Consider the following 21,669-nt stretch of genomic DNA (forward strand, 5'->3'; position numbering starts at 1 on the left):
GTAAGCCTTTCTCTGTGACTTATATATAAAACTATATACATGAAATTAGAGCAATGCAATTTCAGTGTCTTGTGCACCAGGAAAAATTTGTTATGTCAATGTGTTAAAAATATGATGGTTGTAATTACTATTTCATTACAAATTTCTTACACTAAAATAAAAACTCATTAATATGTAATATGATCATAAGGCAGTATATTGTGTGTAATTTTGGAATTGGTAATTCCTTAACACTTCCAATGTTTTGAAGTGCAATAAAAGGTACATTCTGTTATGCTAACACTACAAGTCTTGTCTTGTTCAAATGTACTTGCCTTGTCATTCTTTGCTTCACTTTTTCCTCTAAAAGAGCTTTGTCTTCTTCTCTCGCTCAGCATGCCTTTGGCAATGGGATCACTAAGGACACGTGTTGCTAAGGAACGGCCCTCCACTGGAGCTATCCGCCGGCTTTTATTTGTTTTGGCGTCATTCTGTCCACTGTGATTGGGAGCGGTGAATCGTACGCCTTGTGATGCTTCTATAGAGTGCGTTCCAATAGACCTTGAAGGAGACAATGAAGGGCAATGTTGCCTTAGCAAACACAGAGTCGTGTTCTTCTCTGCATTTATCTTCAAGTCATTGATCACTCGCAGCAAACGCTCTGTCTCAGAATGCAGGCATAAGAGTGACAACATGTACTGTTAATCGGGACTTTATCAGTCAGCCAGTTTTTTCTTTTGAACTTATGCTCTGTGTAGAATTTTACATTTTAGAGCCGAGCAAGGCTGCAGAGTGTATGTATATGTGTGTGTGTGTGTGTGTGTGTGTGTGTGTGTGTGTGCTAGAAGCTCTTAGATCAGCACTTCTTCTTCTCTGCGCCTCTGTGTGAGTGTGTGTGTGCTCAGCCGTGGCATATATGCAAACCCAGCTGTATTTCCATATGCTCCAAGTTCTCATTCTCTGCGTTCCATGTGACCTGGCTGACCCCCAGTGCTACTCCACCTTGGAACCTCGGCATGCCCAAATGCCCAGTCTGAGTGCCCCATCCTGTACACCTAACCCCAATCTGTGGTATTCCATCCCACCTTTGCTGCAATACTCAATGATATTATTCCATACAACAGCAATTCCCAGTGTATGTCCAGTGTTCTCTTACTACGTTTGCTGAAGCAGGCAGACGCAGGCTGTCTTTTTCTGGTTGGCTTGCAGATGCTTCTCGGTGGAAGTGTGGAGGGAGGGGGCACAGATGCCGTGTTTTTAACCCATTTAATGGAACAGTTCAGTCAAAAACACTATTGCTCACAATAAATGAAGACATACAGCCTAAATTATGCAGTTGACATCATGCCAGTTGGTGGCTACTAGCTTTCTGTCACCGTTAGCCACATTAGCACATTGTTTAAGCTGTTCCATTAACTCTAAGGAACTGTGGGTGGTTCCAGACTTCCAGTCTTCGCTCTGAATAATTCATAGTACTTACTGAATAATAAGCCTGTAGGGGTTAATAATTGAGGGAAATAATCGAGCGCTGAATCAGTACCATGCAACTCACTGCAGGGTGAGCATGTTTCATTTTGAGCTGATTGATTTTGTATCGCATATACAGAGTATTTTGAGAAAAAGGTCAGAGGGTCCCGTTTGAAGTGCTTTTTCAGTGCCGTTTTTTATTGATTTCCCAACACAAAGATTAATGCCGTACATGCTACCTTCTAACATGAATATAGTTTTTGTCATTGTCGCTTGCTTCTGAGAACTTCACCACCATTCTTTCCCAGCCACGGGCTGAGATTCAAAGGCCGTTGTGGCGGGCATAGTTTAAGCTGCGTCCGTTCAGCTAATTCCCTTTCTCGGTGTGGCCAGTGGACACTTTTTCCCAGTTTCTTGTAGCATAAGGAGCTTTGTCTTTGTTTTAGCAGGCAGGAGCTAAATGGGTCGTGAGTTATTTTGGGATGTGTTGCTAGAATTACCTATGGGAACGGGCCTGTGATAGATGCTCACAGGCCAGCTTTATATCAGCTTGTGCATATATGCACATCTTTATTCCTGTGTGAGCTGGTGCAGATGGGTTTATAAATGGCCGGCTGGTGTTTACTTTGTTTCTTACTTTTTTGGCTGTTCCGTTTAGAATGTGCAGTGATGCGGGATATATACCACATTCTACATACCTACTCACCTCCTACAGTGGTGCTGCAGTAGTTTGTACAGTGAGATTTTACAGTTTAAACACTAGAAAACACTCCTTCTGATGATGTGTTCTGAAGGTGGGGTGGGGCTTTGGGTGGATTTGTCCTGTTTAACCCCTTAAAGATGTATTATTCAGTAACTATTGGGGTTTCAAGGCAAAGTGCGTAATAAAAGTTTGGGCCTGCTGGTGGGCCCTGGCCATTTAAAATGAGGTTAAAATGTTTTTATTTATTTAGTTATTTAGTTAGTTCTGTTTTGTTTTGTTAAGCCATGTAGCTAACGTTACTGGCTGAGAAGCCAAATATCTTATTCCAGCTGTGGTAACTGTTTCTAAATCATAATTACAGTGGACAGAATGCATCACGTTAGTGCATTAAATGACAGAAATGCCTCTTGAAATGCCACTTCTTTTCTCTGACTGAGAAAAACTGAGTGAAACTTGTCTTTGGTGTCCATTTTATACTGAATAAAGATGAGAGTTGCTTTTTTATGACTTTGTTCAATGACAGAGGGAAGAGATACACTAACGCTGGCTTGGTTGTATTCATTATTTTGTAGCTCAGTATCTAGGCTAGCAGACAGGATTGGTTGACACCACAGGGATTCCCAGTGGTTGTGTTGTATTGTATGTGGATGATGGGTGACATAAAGAAAGAACATTGATGAACGCAAACATAAAAACAACATAAATTCATGAATTCTGTCAAACCACTAAGGCCGAGGGACATATGCCGTTCTAAAGAATATGGCAAAACATAATAAGTGACATATTAAACATGTTCTAACATGAAACACATATTAACATGCACACCAAAATACCTTAAAGTTAACACTGCAGATATTAGCAGGCGTATTTGGTGGTAAGGACGTGATAGTAATTAGACCTCTGATAAAGGTCTGCATAAAGTTCGGCATTAAGAAACAAACCTGTAATGATGTAACTTAGCAGCACAGCTTTGGAGCCACATCATAGGAAAGAAGAAGAACATCATTTCCTAGAAGACCAGCTTCTGTACACAAAAGATCCACACACACACAGGACTGTGCTTCCAAAGCAAGCATAAATATGCCTCCCATCTCAAATCTCAAGATTTCACTTGTGCCCTTGGCCCTGGCTCTCATATCCTTGCTGAGGGGAAGATGAAACTAAAGCCACCTGCTGAGAGAACAGCAGACTAGCGTAGCATCACTATCCAGAAAGCATGACTCACCCTTCTCAGTTACCCTGCACGCTAATCATGCTAGCCGGGGTCACACATGACTAAAAGCATCTTAGGGACAGGGAATTATTGAGCTCTAGGTACTTTTCGATATCCTTAATGCCCATACCTTCCCGATTTCCACTACCACTTCCACATTAAGACCCATAGGCGATCGGAAGTATGCCAGTTAAAGATATGGATTCAAAATGGCCTCAGGGAGCTCAGAGGTTATGTTCGCACTGCAATGCACTCAATGAACCTGCAGCTGAAGGGAGCAGCCTTGCGTGTCTGAGATGAAATGAACATGAAGACGCAAGCGCTCTGCTTACTTCAGGTCCGCCTGCTCATAATAGTCAAGCGGATCTGTTCAATTTTTAAGCAGCGCTGCTAGCATGTGTCTTCCTTTTTTTAGCAGGCAGTAATAAAACTGTTAGGAATGATATACAATCACCATCAACTTTATTACTGACTCACTTTATGCAGTGCACCTACCTTATAGGTCCACTATAGGTCCACTAGGTAGGTATACCTAGGTAAAATTACATAGTGCATCAGCCACCCTCTTGCCTATACATCACTTGACACAAGACCACTGTTGATCAGATATTGTTTGAGTAGTGGTCCATTCTCATGGCAGCGTGTGTAGTGCTGGTACGAGTGTATCAGACACAGCAGTCTTCCTGGAGCTTTTATAGACATTATTGGCACTGCTGGGTTTGAAGTAGTCCTAAATGCTATGTAAAAATAATTAGCATGACATTTTCCTTTTAAAAAAATCTGGATCATCAATTGACGACCATCTACAAATAGAATGCTGCAGCTTGGACAGACACTCTGTGCTATCTTTCATTTATACGCTTTTTAACATTGATGTTTTTTGGCGGTAATTTTTATGACAGTTTGCAATAAAAATCACATTCACAAATCACAAATTATATAATACTGAGTAACACATTTTTTTTTATTTTTTTTCATTTTGAAAGGTGACTGCAAACATATATTCTTGGTTGTCTCTTCGCTTTAAATGACCTGAGAAACTCTAGACTGGTGCACGAGATACTGAGTGACTTCCAAAGTTATGCCCACATGGTTTACATTGAGAAAAAAGCTGCTTTCCATTGTCACAGCAGGCTGGAATTTATTTGAAGATGCCTTTGGGAGAGAATGAAGTATTTTGTTTTCATAATTTTAAACTATATAGCAAGTGGTGAGATTTTTTTCTAGACTATATGTTAAACTAACTAAACTCACAGCAGGGACATTTGGCTCACTGTAGCCCAGCAGCTTATTAATGCCCCGTAATATTCTGTTGCTTTCACAGTAAAAGGTGAATAAAACATTACATGGCATATTATGTAATATTATTTAGCCAGTAGTTTAACATAAGTTACATCTCTCCAGTTCTGTGTCAGTTCTCTTTCCCTAAAATACGATTATCCCTTTTGAAGCATCATCACTGGCTTACCTGTCAGTTATCGCGAATGTCTGATTCCATCGCCCTGTCACCCGGGACTACTTAAATGGCACACCCTTAAATATCCAGTCAAAAACAAATCTGTAGGCAGAAACTGACCACTGATGAAGGGAATGAGGGTGGCTAATGCAATGTGTGCCTAAATAGCCACTTTACTGTAAGTCTTATCCTGGCAAATCATTGTGCTGATTCGTGCTTGGCCCCCGGAATTGCCGCTCGTGTCTATATTTCTTTTATTACTGTTACTGAACTTTATTCGTCTGTAAAGCACTTTAAGTTGTTCTATGACAAGTGCTGTGTAAATAAAATGTACTGTTATTTAACTGCACACCAGCGAGGTTTCTGTTGAAGTGGTGAATGTGTTGAGGATGTCTAACCAAGGACTGCTCTCTTTTTTTAGGATTATTCTAGGAAATTTTCTATATTTTCCACAATACAAGTTTTACTGCATGCCCCACCCTCCCCCATGATTTCTGCCTATGTGGTGGTGCTAAAGCCCTGTACCCTCTGCGTCTCCTACGGACAGCCGGAGGTTGGACTAGGATACGCGCTGGCAGAGCAGGCCTGTTGCGCTGTGTCGAATGTGCGGCGCATAACAACACAATAGCCCAGCACAGAAGGATGTTCGCTGCGGGCCGGCTACACTGAGGCCCTTTGATCCCAGCCTTTGTAATGCAAATCAAAGAGGAGAGAGGAGAGCACCGCAGAGAATATTGATGATGGGCCCATGCTAGGCGCTGATAAATGCGGTACAATTGTCAGTTTCCCACTTGAAATTTTGACTGCAGGGCTGCTGGCTGTGATGCTTAAGGGCTAGCATCGGAGATGGACTGTACCAACGCTTACAGTAGTAATGTTTATAACAGGGGCCCACAGTGTTTTCGAGGCTCTTAGTGTTCTATTGATGTCTGCTTTTTTTGGCCTTGTGCGATAACTGCATTCCATGATCCGCTTGTTCAATACGATGCTTCAAACATGAGTATAATGACTCCAGAGGCTGGTGTCATAAACCATTTGTATGCTGTTCTTAGCTAACTTCAACCCTTAGAAGTTGCAATTACTGCTTTGATAACAAAGGCATTATGTAGTACAGTATTATTTCTCATAGGTTACAGAAACAAGTGGAAAAAATCTTTGGAATTTTTAGTTAATACCACATTTGTTGTCCTAAGTAAAAGGTATGACATTGTGATTTGAATTTGAGTTGTCCAGTCATAACCTTCCTTTATGTTTTTGCTCTGTTTCTGTCATGTTTCACATCAAAACAAGTGGGAAAAAAGTTCTTGAACAGCATAATGTAAATCAAAAATCTAACGCACATCTAATGCATGTAATTATATATGTAATTACATATGAATAGCAGCGCACATTGACTAAAGGGTTAACTATTCCCAATTTTTTTTTATATAATGAAACTAGCTTCCATTGCAGCCTACTTATAAACACTGCATAGGTTAACATGAACTGCCATCTTCCATGGACCTTCACAGTGAAGTTTAGACTCCCGTCTCACCAGCAGTTGACCCTGCTTCGGTAATGCACTGTTAACCCTCAGTTAAAGGGACTGCTGCCACCTTCCTGTCTACACACACAGGAGCCTAATGCTTGGTGCGAGGTTTAATGAAAACTGGCGGATCGCGATGAGATTAGTTAACACTGCCAGACGGCCGCCTGCTAGCCAGCTCGTGCATACACACTCTGTGGTGTGGCCAAATCCAGTTAAAGGAAGATGCATCCTGTCCCAAGTTGGCGGGATTATCCCTCTCTGGACTGCCTTTTTTTTCCAGCACCCAGCTTCTCTCTTATTGAAATGCTCAGCATCCTGGGCTGTTTTCACAGCATGATCAAAACATTTTAGCTCATTAACCATAATATCAAGTGCGCTGGGTCACCTTTTTTCCAGGCCCCATCGGACTACATTCACTTAACTCTAAATTCTGGTGATGTTTCTTCTTTCATAGGCAAAAAATGATGCATTCCCACATATTTTCTGCAACAGTGCTGCCAGTGAATTTCTATTCAGGTTCAGTTTCTGCTCTGACGGCAGAGAGAAATGTCTGCTGGATTTCATGTTCAAAAGGGTTTCCATTGTGTCAGAATTAGACCAATGGTGACAGCGATGCAAGCAGCATGTGCAGAGAGAATTGGGGCAATCAGGAAGATGGACTGGGGTTCATGCAGAGTGGCTCTGCATGGCCGGCGAGGCTTTTGCTGATGAAGCGTCTGGCTGTGGCACCGCTGTGAGTCTGGGTTGGGGGCTCTAACCCAGTTCTGCAACCCAATCATAAAGCAGTACATTGGCCCTCATTCATTCAAGATCTGTACTGTAAATCTGATCACGTTAATTTCACAGAAAGTTTCGATTTACCTGTAAATTTTCTTCCCACCTTAGTTGTGTGTAATTCCATCTGCTAATTCAATCTCCCCATCACATGATACCACCATGCTGGGAGGATGACGGCTAGCACATGCTACCTTTGAGACACGTAAATTACTGCCACAGCATTTCAAACGGTTGTTACTACGGCATTACTGAACAGCTCAACACGCTTGGAGGAGAACACTAAGCCAACTCAGTTATATCACCTGAGTGAATGAGGCCAGTTATGCTGTCCTGGACATCATGGATAAATGTCTGAGGCATTGCCCAGGATTGAACAACAGGACCAACGCTTTGGCTGTTGTGCCACTTGGCAGCCCCGTCATGTTTTAATAAACAAAAAAATTACTTGACTCAAATTAAATAATCAAATGAATGATCAATATAAACAGCATAAGATCAGCAAGACCTCTGATAATCCACACAAAAGAAAGGTAATGGAAGGTAATTCAGTCTGAATATTATCCACCAGTAATTTACAAATAATATTTGGAATTTGCAGACTTGTGTTTTTATTAGATATTCATTCCTCAACTCTTTAGTACATCGACAAACACTTCATGATCAAGCAGACCATCATGGCAGATTTAGTAGCCCTTGAAGACCTCAGTGCTGCACTCATGTAAAAAAAGTATTCCACTACAAGGTGAATGTTTCATGGAGGACATTGGCTCTAGAGCCTGCTAAATGCTTCTGTTTCATTAGCTCACTACCCCCAAAGCCTACATGGAAGTGTTTTCTGTTTATTAGATGTATTTGGGGGTAAATTGGGTTGTGTCAGTTGCAAAGAATATGTACAGAAGGGACTACTGGATGGGCGCTTATTTCCATGCATCTATTGTGCTCAAATCACCACGTGTGTCAGTGTTGTATATGAATTATCATGAATTAGGTGTACAGTAGTTAGTAAGTCACTCATGGCGCTCCAATTTGCACTCATTTCTGCACAATTTTGAACTTAAAGGGTCATTTTGTGGACCCAGTGACCTTAATGGACTGACACAGACCATCGTACTAAACCGAGTTTAAGGGAATGCTAGGAGATGATGTGCTGTTCTGTTGTCTGAATCTTTGGATTTTGCTTCTATTTATCAGCTGATAGTTAATTCCTAAACCACTCCCACACTTCTTTTTCACACACACACACAAGCATTAAACCTTGTTTCAAACGGTCCAGCACTGATTGATCCAGAGCCATCTGAGTGCTAGTTTTATTGCTAATTACTCAGCCCTCCCCCTCGGGCACTAACACAAGATTAGCTCGCCGAAACACAGGAGGCGCCCACTCGGAGAGGTTTATCTGCTTTCAGCTCATAAAAGTGAGCCTCGGCCTGTATGCAGACGTGTGATTCCTTAATTGCTGTTATGTCATAGCAGCTACATTGTTTGTGCTCAGTTATCAGCTGCAAAGCGAGTGTTGCCCTCTTAGCCTTAGCCATTCGAAACAGCCTGAGTTAGGTATCTTTAAGAGAACAGGAAAATGAGGGAGATTGTTTGCTGAGGCAGCCGTAGCCCAATAAGCATGGCCATTAAAAATCTATTGCCTTCCAATACCTGTCTCTGTAACAAGGGGCTGGATGATGAGGCTGGAAAGGACGGCTCCTACACATCAACAGGGAGATGAGAAATTTCCTGGGTGGAAACGCTCACCTCTTTATCCGAGGTTATTGTTTCGCTCCGCAGTGCCCTCCAGCTCTATTAATGCTTATGTCAACAGGCCTGTTCAGGATCCATTTCACGAGTGCCGGCTTTGCTTTTTACGGCTGCTTAGAAGTGTCAGCAGGCATTAGCCCATATTCAGCGAAACCCCCTGCGTCTGTATAATGGTAGAGACTGTGTGAATTCTTCTGTTTAGATGAGTGATCCTCCACTGAGCACTGAGGAAAAGAAACTAAAAAAGGTGCGTTTTGCAACCTAAAGCTCTATGGAGGAGCCCAAACTTACCCTGGGAGTCCACAGGTCAGGCAAATTGACCAAACGCACCATTTTCTACATAAAATAAACGTTTGCATTAAGCTCAGAAATACAGAACTTGCTTTCTCAAAGAAAACGCAAATGGACCTCCAGGTTCTTAACAGAGGTCTAGAAATTTATATATGTATAATCTTTGCCATCATAACAAAATTTTGTATGTCAAAAACGGGAATTTCACAGAAGAAGAAAAAAAATATTCTGAACTTTGATTGATAGCTAATGGAGAAATATTTTATTAGAAGTATTTGTGGAGCCTTGCTATGTTCCATTATGGAATTTTAACACATTATAAAGCTGAAATTGTGAAAAAAAAAAAGAACAAACAAAAAAATGTAGTTTTGTTCCATTATAAACCCAAGCAGCACTGCTGTGTCTGATCCACTCATACCAGCGCAACACACACTAACACACCACCACCACAGCAGTGTTACTGCAGTGCTGAGAATGAGCCACCACCCAAATAGTACCTGCTCTGTTAGGGTCCATGGGGGTCCTGACCACTGAAGAACAGGGTAAAAGGGGGCTAACAAAGTATGCAGAGAAACAGATGGACTACAGTCTGTAACTGTAGAACTACAAAGTGCACCTATATAGTAAGTGGAGCTGATAAAATGGACAATGAGCGTAGAAACAAGGAGGTGGTCAGAATGTTATGCCTGATCTGTGTATGTGAGTGTGAAGAACTTTTTTAAAGTTGAAAGCATCTCAGTGTAAAAGTTCTAGACCAGTAATGTTTTCCCTAGAAGTGTTCATCTAAGGCAAGAACCCTTAGGAACATTCATTTTCAAGAGTACACGTGTGTTGCAGAACTCTCTGCAGGTGATGCACAGGTTATTTTTAGGCACCGCTGAACCTGTAAAAGTCTACATGATTAGTGCCGGCCAGTGTTGATGACATCACACCCACCCCTTCCTATCTCCCCCCATCCCCCCCTTCCTATTGATCGTCCGCTGCCCCTGGAGGGGGAATTGTCTCTCAGCCAGCTGGCCAGTAACCCCCTCCTGAATCAAAGCACTGGCAGGTGGTCATTTGTGTGTCTGTCCCCCACCTCTCGGCCTGAGTCTAACATTACAGATCAATGAGCTATCAGAGGGCTGGACGGATGAGCTTCCTCACCCATCAGTCTCCGGCCGTACACAGCAAGCTCCATTCACTGGGTGTCCTGCTGATCCAACAGCTATTGAGCAGCCGAGTACGGAACTTACTCAAGGTTGCTGCTGTTGGGTACAGCATGGTACAAGTGGACAAGCTCAATTTATCAGCTATTGGTCGAGAGAGAACATGTGATTGTCTTTCCTGACTAATGATTGAGAGCACTTCTCTGATTCTCCTTCTTGACAGTTAACCAGGTGATATTTCATGCCCAAAAAGGCTGAACAGAGCTATTTAGAGCTTATTATGACCGTGTATTACACTATGATAACATACAGTAACTTAACATACCAGATGCATGGCACATTTTTTGTTAACCCTCTATTACACAATGTTGCCTCTAGGCAACAAACCCCTTTTTCCCCACTTTGCACTAACATTATACATATTTAACAACAATGACAGGCTTAATAACAAAGGGAAGAGTTTGAGTAAGTCAATACAAAGCATGTATTTGTTCATACTATCTCTTAGTGGACTCTTTTAAATCTGTTTTTTTTACATTCAGTATCATATTTGTTTTTTTGGTTTGAGAATTTGCAGAAGTATGTTTGTTGCCTTGAAGCAACATTGTAGGGCAGTGGAATAAATTCAGGCAGTCACAAGCCAGATCTCACCACTTCAGGGAATTTGACTTTATTTCATTACTTCCCATTGTCGCACAATGTTATCTCAGGGCAACATACCCCAAAAGGTATGCACACATTATCATTTAAAAGATGCAAAATATGCAAGAAAAGTGAATCGAATATATTGTTTTTAATTGCCCTCATAATGCCTGCAGTAGAGGGTTAATTTATTAAAAATATGTTTAATGAACCACAACAACAACAAAACCATTAATACTGAAATGCTGAAAAATGACATTTGGTGAATGTTCATCCTAAAATTTGTGGTAACACTTTTTTTTTAATGTCTGCTTCTTAATAATTAATAAACTATTAGCAAGCAATTAATAATGCCTTAGTGAATAAATACATATGATTACTAAAGCAAGTCTAGAAAAGTGGTATAAATGTGCTCATAAGATGTTTTATTAAGGTCTTCTATAAATTAGCTGTACACTGTTAGCTGACTATTGAGTTACATGTTAATTAACTGTAATCTTTCAGTTACAGGCATACTTGTAATGGCTTAATGTGACATCTTAATTAAGGAATATGAATATGCAAGAAATAAGCTTATCTGAATTCACAATAACCAAATCTAGTAGAAAATACTAGTGACCATGACCATTTACTAGCATGCTTGGTCATTGCAAATTACTGCTCATATTCCTTGATTAAGATGCCACATAAAGACAGTTCAAGTGTGCTTGTAACTGAAAGATTATAATGAATTATAATTAATATTTATAATGAATTAACCCCTTAAATGACCAGGGCTGACCAGCAGCGCCCTAGTTTTATCACACACTTCTATAATCTAAGAATAGCTCAGCCAGTTTGCATTGAAGTTCCTGTTGTTGCTGAATAAAAAGCCTTTGTATGTAAGACATCTGGGATTTTTCATTTTTACCTCATTAGTCAACAAAAACGTTAATAACTCATTTACCATAGACGTTATTAACACATCTTACGAATGCATTTATATCACATTTCTAAGCCTGCTTACATAGTATATGATTTTATGTTTACCAGGGCATTAGTAATTGCTTGGTAATAGATAATTAATTGTTTAGTAGCAAAATAAAGTGTTACCAAAATTGTTTACAAAAAAAAACAAAACTAAATAATCATTAATAAATTAAAGAAACAATGTTGGGAATGTTCTGGTAACTATATTACAGGTAAGGAGTGAACTTTGTCATCTGTAAATGCAGAAGCACTGTACACTCAATACATAGACTGTGAGTGCATGAGATGCATGTACGACTTTACAATTGACAGCAAACTACAAAATTTTTATGAACATGTGCCGCAAACAGGTATAACACAGTATTACCCTCCATTTAGCATTTAATAGCACTGCAAGACATAACAGCTCTATGGAGAGGTAACAAAAATATAGATTCATAAATATCAATATCGCCATTACTGCATCCGTATGTGTATCGCTATGTGTTTGTCCACTATATATTGCAGTTTTGATATTTTTAACACAGCCCTAATTGTCATAAACAGTCATAAATAATCATAAACAAAACCAGATAGGAAAATGGCGCATATTCTGAGACATAGGCATGTATTTATTATAGGGAAAAAAATGGATTTCAAACACTAAAAATGCACTAAAATGTATTTGAGGATATATATCAGGATATATAAAAACATTTAACATGTGGCCCTCTCTGTTAAACCACATGACATCATATAAGAGGTGTGAGATATACTGATTTTAAACATTAGAAAATGTACATTTTACATGGAAAAAGTGTTAAACGTGTTAATACATTCTAAAGACACTGAAAGACATTTTATGTCATGTATGTTAAAATATATTTAGGGGGATAATCCATTTAAATTCATTTGGCAAACACATTTACATGCATCGTTAAAATGTTTTGTATTTGCATATATTTTGCCTTTAAGAAGCTATCTAGCCTCATACAGACACAGCCTGTTTTCCTCCCTGTTTGGACCCTTTGGCAAATGTTCAGTGTCTGTATCTGAGTTGACAAATAACCCCTCTTCTGGCATTTTCACAGGCCTTGTTGATTGCTTGGGGCCATTGGCCTTTGGCTAAATCATCCACCAAACTGAATGCTAGTGTGACCATTTTGTCTTCGCTAATAGCCGTTTGCATTTGCGTGTTCTGGCTCAGTGGAAGCCACCTCTTTTCGCAACCTGCATTTTTAATGGCCTTTTATTAGCACTGTCTGTTAGTAGGAGGTGCCATTTTGACGCTAATTGCCTCAGTTCATTATACCAGATCCAGTGACTGTCATGGGATGAATATGAGTCCATGTAAAGTAAATACAACAGTCATTATGTGGCTTAATGTACAGAGATAGATAACTAGTGACATTAATGATGCTGGCCCTTATTTATCAAATGCGAGTACAGATAAATCTGAGCCTTTGCAAATTTAGCAGACAGTTTTGTTATTCATAAATGTCATCTTTGTCACATCTGCACTATCAAACTCACATCTGTGAGCAAAAATGTGTGATTTGCAGGTAGATCATCAAAATCATTACCAATATCACTCAGTGGTGTGACGTGGTTTTTCCTACCAGGAACATGGTGCTATGATTCATCACCTCTATACAGTGGAACGGTCTCATTTCAGACTCTGCTACATTGTCCTATTCACGCAGTGTCACTGATGCTAAGTTCCACTCTTCCATAGCACCCCTGCTGCTTTTTCGCCTGTGGTCATTCACAACCTAGCTGATAAAATGAATGCTCCTCATATCATAAGCATAATTGTTCTCATAACTGTTACTTCTGTGAGGTACAAGTCCATGAACTGCCTTGAATGCAAAACTCAAAAAACAGTTGCCAGTGATGATTTATAGATGTTATGCATTTAAAATGACAGAAAAAGGAGTAGACGGAATGAGGCATTTGATGAAAACATCTGGATAGTGCATATTATCAGCGTCAGGCAAATCAACCTACAGACTGAACACCATCACAACCAGCCCGTTAAAAATACAGTCGTTCTAGTATTTAAACATTTAACAAATCACACAAAATATATGAAATCTCAAAATTAACATACAGACAATTTTGCAACATGACATGCCAATATGTAGAGAGAGCTGGAAGAGCATAACAATCAAAGTATTCAAGTACAGCAGTAATAAAGCAAATTGGTAAAACCAAAAAAGGTAACATGACACACCTGGCACCCAGACCATGGAACAGCGCCATCTACTGTAATTATGCTTTATAAACTGACGTTCATTTTTTGACCCTCCAGTGAGTTTCACTGACAAATATAAAACAAAAATGTACGAATTTAGTAGAATTTCCTCTTTTATGCTTATCTTAACCAGCATGGTGGCACCCCAGTGCCCATAATGGGCTAAACGCCCCTAATATTAATTTCAGTAATAACAATGCAAATAGAAAATAATGATAATAATTTGTAATGTCTTTCATGGCAGTTGAATCTGGACTTGTTTGTAGGCAATTTTGAATAGTGTTAGTGAGTTAGCACTTTATGACCTTTGCCATCACAGCCACCCTTAAGAGACCCGAGTCTTGTTAAGTAGCAGGAACCATCATATGTAACCAAGCTCTTGACATTTTAAGCCATAGACAACATCTAGCACTGGCTGCATCTTTGCAAGCTAGCTCAGCGCTGGTGTCATAACACAATCACTGAAAAAAGGCCTTGGTGGGAGTGCAGAGACAAGACAAGGAATGACATGTTGTCACAGGTGCACAGATGCGGTGGAGATAATTGCACAGTGGGACAGACTAGCAGAGACAGGCATGTCACGTTGCCACCATGCCCTCCGTAATGACTGCTCCAAGACCAGGCTCATCACTCCACAAACGACAGCTAAACGCCAGGCTATGGACATGAATACACAGTCCCGAACCAGGCTCAGGGCCAAGTTCTTGGAAAGCCAGGCTGAAGCGAAGGCAGTGACGTTTGGTTTCCATTTTCCCACTTTCGTATTCACAACAGCATTTGCTGTGGGGGCTGTCAGACGTGACTCACTTTATCGGCACAAATCTCACCAGGTTTGACAGTCTTTCCTCTGCCGTGTGGTGGGAGGCAGCAACAGGGGGTCTTCACTAGCTTCGTCTCAGCTTCAGTGTCATTGGATAGTGTTGTGGCAGGATGGATTTGTGACTGATGTTTGGGTTTTCTTGCTGATGTTATCTCTTCATGTCATGCTAGTAATATAATATGAGGCATGTATGGTTGAAGGGTTTGATTATGGATGCAGATGCAGACGTAATGTACCTTTATATAGAGGATTTACATTTAATTCATAGATTTTACTGAATTCACACATAGATTGCTGGTTGTGTGGGTTCCACTAAGTATGAGCAGATTTTGGAAGCAAGAAGTGCTTGGAAGAAGTGAAGAACAAAAGTGGCTGAATTCTAAGACAGGACAATGATCCAAAACATACTTTGAAATCCACTATATCCACTAAATACTATAAACTACTATTTTAAATATGCCAAAATAATGTTTTTTTCACTTGTTTCACTTATTTAAGTTGATCAAATGTAAAAAACAATGCATTTGCAGAATTAGCCTTTGTTATTGGCTGATATATCAGTCAAGCCCTACATATTTAATGACCTTATGCCATAAAACCGAAGCTGGTCTGGAGCTAGCCTGATGCATTCATATCACTGCTACCTTGTGCACTCCAAGCAGGAATTGCAATGCAAAATTAAAAGCATACTTCACCTAAAACACCTACATGACTAAGAATTGAGCTCAATGATTTCTGCTTGCTTGTTTCATTATAAGCCACATTAGCATGTATGGGTGAAGTATTATAAATCTGTGTATTCTCAATGTTCTCACTCTAAAAAAGGATGGCTACTGGTTTTGTTTGGTAAGTGAGGACAAATAAAGATGAAACAAATGACATGAAAGGCCTTATCTACGTTTAGAAGTGGATTTTGCAGCTCGGCCATGGTGAGCACTAACACAGAAATTGTCTTTTTATTGCAGCAGTGCTCACTTGATATGCAAACTGGCTTGTCGGCTCTGAGCCAGACAGTCTAAGCTGAACCAGTCCACATATTGGAGACAAACGGAATTTGCTGCCATTTTCGGTAACAATATCCTCTGAATGTCAGTACCTCGGGGCCTGCAGGGGGAGGATGGTGGTGGAGAGGGGGGTGGGGGCAGCGGAGATAGATAAGGAAGAAAACGAGAGGTCAGCTGGACCCGCCACTCTCATCCACTTCACCCCATTCTCACCCCGCTGCCAGCGGTTTACCCTGAAATGCTGTCTGCCCCTCTCTCCGTCATATAAACACTCACTCTCTCCCTCGACCTTAAAATGACACACACTCTCTCAACGAACTGCGCCTGCCCCTGTAACTGGCACGCGTGCAACAGTTTGGCAGCTGGCTACCTGACACAAGTGACCAATAGACGCCTCCAAGGGCCAAGCGAAAATCAGCCCATGTTCGTATGTGCGTCCAAAGAAGCAGTGCAGTGGGCATAGCTGCTGGGCTCAGTGGTGCTTTTTAAATGTCATTGGTCCAAATAGGAGTTCATCCTTTGCTGCCTATACTGGTTCATCTGAGTGGATAATTAATCAGGAGGAACAAGGAAAGAGAATGAGAGAGTGAAAGAGAGAGAGAGAGAGAGAGAGAGAGAGAGAGAGATAGAGAGTGAGAGATTTTCCAGTGGTGCTAGTAAGTAGGGATGCAAATCTCTGCTATCATAATGATTCAGTTCACTCAGAAATCTTTAAATTCAAAATGGGCAAATATTTTCAATAAACAATAAAATTTCTCAGTTTCAACATTTGATATGTTGTCTTTGTGCTATTTTCAATTAAACTTAGGGTTCAGATAATTTGCGCATCATTGCATTCTGTTCTTATTTACATACCCAACTTTTTTGGAAACAGGCTGGTATGTTTTGTTTACATTCTAAGTGAAAATAAGTTAGCATGTCTTCTACAGAGAATGAACTTAATCTGGAATTTCCCTGCACATTTTAGTGCACAATTTCTACTTATTTGCAGAGTTTAATATATAAAATGTACATATACAATATAAAATGTTCTATAATTTTTCTCAGGTCACAGTTTGTGTATCCTTTCTTTACCCCAATATCTTAAATTCAGCAAACAAACAGTAATTGTGCATTAAAGATGTAAGTTTTCTATAGAGGGTATGTATTTATTTTTAGAATAAAAATGACGAAAACCAACCAGGTTTTGACCAGGAAGTGCAAACTTCCACATATGATTTTATTTATGAACAATTATCACATCATGGTTAAATTTGAGATAATTAATCATCTGACTCTTAATGCCAGGAACAAATTATAAAAAAAAATGGGGCAGGGCAACGAATCACTAGCAAAGTTGTCTAATGCTAAAAAAACCTGGTGGAGCCAGTTAATTGCAACAGGTCAGTAACATGACTGGAAACAGCATGCGCATATACAGAACTCCAGGGTCTATGCAGGGTCTATATTCTATTATGGATTCTTATATATGTCAAATATTTGAAATCCATATATTGCCTTATATCAGAATTCCTTTTGGAACTGCTACATCCTTTCCAGAAGCTCCTGTCAAATGAAATCACGCTCATAAAAGTAAGTCTATTACTGTACGCCAGTACTATTTTATAGCAAAGCCAGCAACTGCAGGTTACTACTGCCAGAGCAACTTAACTGCCAAATTTGACAAAGCCTGCTGGCTTGCATGGGGTATTTTGGGGAGCTTACCAGTCTTATGATGTCAGTTCAGTGCACAGCAGTATTAGCTTGCATGTAGCAATATTCATATTTAGACTGTAACGTCCCCGTAGTTCAGAGGGGTCATTTAAATGAAAAATCGAAGACAAAATGTATTAAATTTCAAACATAGTTATTTACCACAGGGTACGATAAAGGCCATTTTTGAGCAATTTTGATTTATTTTTCCCATTGAGAAAAATAGCTTAGGCTAGAATCTCCTTTTATGGGTATAATGCAGATTGTAAAATGATAACTTCAAAGAGAGAGTCTATACCGACAATGAAAACCTAAATTTTAGCCAATAATTGAGTGCATAGTGAAAGTAGTACTAGAATCGAATGCACTGTTCCAAAATCAATACAGCTGAATCAAATAGATTGACGCATTTACACCCCTATTAGTAAGATGAATTACAAAGAATGAGAGAGAAGCAGACACTAGCATTAACTACACCCTCAAGAAATCCTGCACAGTCTTTCCAAAGACATAGATATCCTTTCAAGTACTTAGGCCATCATGGTTAACAGCACCAGCTGTACCACACAAGCCTAAATTTCCGAGTGACACCTGAATGAAAGCACGAAAGCTAATATTGGCTGTGTTTACATGCCTCTTTGAGTTCAGTGCCCACATTAAAATGCTTTTATCGCTGACAAAATTGCAGACGTCGCTCTCAAAAATGACAAGCATGTTTCATTGCTTAGCAACAGCAGCGGAGACGAACTCGTCTAATGTATCAAATCAGTGATAAAAGCAGCAGAGCAGAGTGACTGAAATGTTAGAAGGGATAAAAAATAAGCCTATCATGACAGCGAAGTCTATTCAGCCATGTTGTTTTTGGGACATGACTTTTCAGTCCTCAGGGTCAACACTCTTTTTTCACTTTATTAGAAATTGGTGTGACGATAGGATAAAAATAGGATAAAATTGAATGTGTTATAACACCATCAAATAGGTCTCAACAGCCCTTGAAATCAAGGCTTGCACCAACAGCCTTGTAAACACTTGCTGAAATGGGTCTTTGTTACTGTAATTCTATTTTATGAATGTACCCAAATTTTTGGATTTTAAAAATCTCTATTCAGAAGGGAAATATGTAGGTAAGTTATTTGGAGTGCTAGTTTTGTATTTTTTGATGAATCACTTAAAGTTTAGGGATGTCCTCGTCTATTTTGTAATCCCCAATTCTGATCCTGGTAATTTAATATTAAGTATCTGCTTATGCAGCATTCAGTACATAAATTCTGTAGATAATACAGCCACATATGTAGATTGAAGTTTGTACAACCACACCAATTTAGGTAAAATATGCTAGACAAGTGGATTATATTAATACTATCTTATATTCACATGTATAGGAGATATTATTAAGGTTGTTTATGGGCTAATATCTTCTATGCTAGTGTACTGAAGTGTATTTACTTTTGTTTGTGGACTAATATCTCATATTCTAGTGTATAGGAGTGTTTAGTGAGGTTATTTATGGACTAATATTTCCTATTCTAGGCATGTCTATTGTGGTTGTCTATGGACTAATATCTCCTTTTCTAGGCCTGTCTATTATGGTTGTATATGGACTAATATCTCTTATCCTAGAAAATAGGACTGTTTTTGAGGTTGTCTGTGGACTAATATTTCCTTTTCTTGGCATGTCTATTATGGTTGTATATGGACTAATATCTCTTATCCTAGACAAATAGGACTGTTTTTGAGGTTGTCTATGGACTAATATCTTCTTTTCTAGGCATGTATATTGTGGTTGTATATGGACGAATGTGTCTTACCCTATAATATAGGACTGTTTTTGAGGTTGTCTATGGACTAATATCTCCTTTTCTAGGCATGTCTATTGTGGTTGAATATGGACTAATATCTCCTATCCTAGAATATAGGACTGTTTTTGAGGTTGTCTACGGACTAATATCTCTTTTTCTAGTGTGTATGTAAATGTATTGTCTTGTGCTGAACCTGGGATAGAGCTATAAAATATGATGCTACTGTCAAAAATGAGATGATCATGCAAAACAAAAAAACAGAAGCAAATTAGAATGAATAAGGTTAAACACTTGTAGGCTAAGGTGTTCAACCCAAGCATAAGAAATAATCCAATACAGAGAAGATACTGTCTCTCTTCCTGTGAGCCCGTCTCTTCTTTTATCTCTCTCTCACTTTATCTCTGTTGGCCTTTCTCACTTTTCCTCCTTCTCTCCTGCTCTCTTCTTCTCCACTCTTTTTCTCAGTCAGCCTGTTCTTTCTCACCCCTCTTGCCAGCCCCCTCCCTCGTCTTTCTCTGTGTCCTCAGCAGGTAATTCAGGTCAGTTCTGTTTCTTCAGCTCCACAGAGCTCCACTCGGCCCTGTGTAATCAATCACGGTCTAACCATCTATCTCTGAAGACCTGCTGAAGCAAATAACATGCTGGAGAGGCAGTAAGAGACAGAGAGAGAGAGGGAGAGAGAGAGAGAGAGAAAGAGGGAGAGCAAAAAAAGACTCAACTCTTCGTCAGAGTGTCAGGGAAGCAGACACACAGAATCATCAGTCATTGCCATTGTGTAGCAGCTCTGGGACTACGTTTAGATTGTGTAATGACTGATTTCTCATTCTGTTTCGTGTCATTATTTGATGCTGGAGGACCTTGAAGGACCTGTTTCTGGTTCCATCATGTGTTACCCAACGAACCAGGTTCTAATGTACTTGTTTATGAACCAGAATTATATCATGGTATGATGCAGAGGGAAAAAAGTAGGACTTCTTTATTTAACCCCTTAAAATCTCAGGCGTATTACATACTAAGACTTATTATTCAGTAACTACAGGGACTTCAAGACAAAATGGCTGAGCTGCTTTTAGATTATAGAAGTGTGTAATAAAACTTTGGGCCTGCTGGTTGATGTGTATGTTTTCCATCCAATCTGGTTTAGGTACGGTTATGGACTATAGATGATGTAGCCTACAAGGAGCTTCAATGTTTGATTCACCTTTTATTATTCTGCATTTGGTTTTACCTACAGTGATGATTAATAGCTTATGTTTTTCAGAAGTGGCAGTTGTCTGACTCAAATGATGATTAAATATGAGCAATATATGATTCATATGATGACTATGTTTGACCAGTTCTGACTTGGGACACTTAGTTTTCCAGCAAGAAAGGTAACCGAATTCCGCAAGGGTACCCAAGTACATTACAGATTGTGTACCTGGCAGTGGACATTATAAAAAAATGTATGATGACAGATTGTAACTGTAACATACTGCACTTTCCGGTGGACGAATGCCATAACAATGCACCAGCAACGTGGACCTACAAGGTTGGGTTTTCAAATAAAGTGGATACGGAGCGGTACTGCCTATTCCTTCAGATTCGTGTATTAATTTTCTAATAAATGGTGCCTGTTGATTATTGAAAGCTTCCTGTAGCATAATTCTACCATCCTGAATTTGCACAAGCATTCTCATTGTTTCACCCAACAATTTTAGTGTTTGTCTGACCACTGTCCCCTGATAATTCATAGAAGTAACTAATTTGATGAGAACATTTAGAAGTGATCTGTAAGTGGCTTGAAATATGGATATAGTTGATCTATAGCAATAGGGGTCAGTATATGGGCTGGAGGTTAGGGTACCAGCCCTGTGACTAGAAAGTCACTGGTTCGATCCCCTGAACCGACGGTACGTTACTGACGTGCCCTTGAGCAAGGCACCTAACCCCCAACCGCTCCCCGGGTGCCACGGATAGGGATGCCCACCACTTCAGGCAAGTGTGCTCACTGCCTCCTAGTGTGTATGTGTTGTTTCACTGCAGGGATGGGTTAAATGCGGAGGTGAAATTTCCCTGTTGTGGAACTAATAACGGGGTCACTTAATCTTAGTTAATCCACAAGATTCATGCCTTTTGTCCAAGTCCAAGAACAGCAGCTTGACTAGAATAAAATTATATGCAGACTAACATTATAAACACTAGACAAAACCAACTAAT

General features: G+C 39.8%; 1 protein-coding gene across 1 annotated transcript in view; it reads left to right on the plus strand.

Moving 5' to 3' along the window:
• The window catches only part of LOC118804337 (Krueppel-like factor 7), a 46,249-nt gene that overhangs the window by 10,304 nt on the left and 14,276 nt on the right, over nt 1-21,669 (plus strand). The gene's annotated exons all lie outside the window — the stretch shown is intronic.

This window comes from Colossoma macropomum, unplaced genomic scaffold, assembly GCF_904425465.1.
Source record: "Colossoma macropomum unplaced genomic scaffold, Colossoma_macropomum, whole genome shotgun sequence".
In the NCBI taxonomy this organism is placed as follows: domain Eukaryota; kingdom Metazoa; phylum Chordata; class Actinopteri; order Characiformes; family Serrasalmidae; genus Colossoma; species Colossoma macropomum.